Source organism: Eubalaena glacialis, chromosome 12 (genome assembly GCF_028564815.1).
Source record: "Eubalaena glacialis isolate mEubGla1 chromosome 12, mEubGla1.1.hap2.+ XY, whole genome shotgun sequence".
Lineage (NCBI taxonomy): Eukaryota > Metazoa > Chordata > Mammalia > Artiodactyla > Balaenidae > Eubalaena > Eubalaena glacialis.
The window spans coordinates 53,998,287-53,999,741 of NC_083727.1; the positions used below are offsets into that span (position 1 = coordinate 53,998,287).

The following is a 1,455-nucleotide window of genomic DNA, read 5'->3' on the forward strand; positions in this document are numbered from 1 at the left end:
AAACAAGCACTTTCTCTTACCTCTATAAAAATGAAAAATTAGAAAAAGAATTGACTCTGAAAACTGTCATAATTTAGCATTAAGTACTATCAAATCATAGATACATGAGTTAATTGGGATACAAAACAGGGTCATTGAATTCATTGAGAGATTCATTTCTGATACATTGTATATATTTAATAATTACCTACACAATGTATAATTATGTTATGTTGACCAGCTTTATACTTGTGATAAACGTAATACCTACACCAACCAGAATTATATTTTTTTGGGAAACGTATCAGTTATTTAATTAGGTTCTTGGTAGGAAATTTAGAACACCAATTTGTGAGAGAAAACACAGAACAGAGGTAGCCCTAGAGCTCAGGAATAGCTTTGATTTCTTCGCAGAGTTTGTGAGTCCAGGGCTCTCAGGTCAACCTTGCTCTGCTCTGTGAGCTTGGATTTCCCTTTCTCTGCTTCGAAGGTCTTACCTTCCTGGTGTCTGGGCTTTACCAAGCTTCTTCTTCCTGAAATAAGCCTCAGGGAGATGTTTTGGGATTTCCGCACCACTCACCGATTTTGGTGGCGATGACAAATTTCTGGCGTGTTCTAGCAGAGGAACTCGATTAGGATGAGAGGTCCAGTCACAAGCAGCATGCAACTGCTCAGCTGCTTCGGGAAATCCACCGCCGTGCCTCTGTGGCACCCAGTGAGGTTGCTCAGAACGGTGCTGGCGGTGATGCTAGCTCGCAGCTTCCTTACATCTGACGGAAAGGTTTTCTTTTGTGGCTCAACAGCTTTCAAGGCGCATCTTCAGTAGAACAGTATCTAGGCATTCTGTGAAGCTGATCCACTCGGGTCCCACCATGTCTGTCACCCCCAAGTGGTTTTGTGTCAGCAGCAAGAAATGTCTCTTTCTTTTCAACCTTAAATGTAGCTGCCGATTACTTCCTCTTCGCCATGGCCTTGCTGGAACACATAGCAGATGGGGAAAAGCTGCCAATTCCGCTGAGTAGGATGGGGTTTTGGTTGTGGTGGGGTTTCCCCTTCTGAGGTGCTTTGGCCTTGAGGTTACGCTTCTTAACCTTGCCCTGGCATCAGCCTTCCTGGCTTCAGGTTTCTTCTCCTTATATCCAGCTTCTCTGTTTTTTTCATCCACCATCTTGCAAGATGGGAAAGAGCCAGAATAGTATTTTTTGACACTTAGAACATTTATGGCCACAGAAAAACTTTAAAAAATTTATCTCATTCTCTCTTTATATCTCTACCTTTATTTATATATCTATATCTAACTTTCTATATGTAACAGGAATCTATCTATCTATATAAAACAGAGAACATAAAATGATCAACAGAAAGACTTTGAAGCAGAAAAAGTATAAGGATAACTCTCTGCTGTAAGTATAATGGAAATAGGAGTTTAATATGAGTGAATTAATATGAGTTTAATATGAATTAATTAAATATTAA

General features: G+C 39.9%; 1 pseudogene; it reads right to left on the reverse strand.

Moving 5' to 3' along the window:
• Positions 1–287: 287 nt before the first annotated feature.
• Positions 288–1,147, reverse strand: LOC133102238 (large ribosomal subunit protein eL6-like; annotated as a pseudogene).
• Between the last annotated feature and the right edge of the window lie 308 nt (positions 1,148–1,455).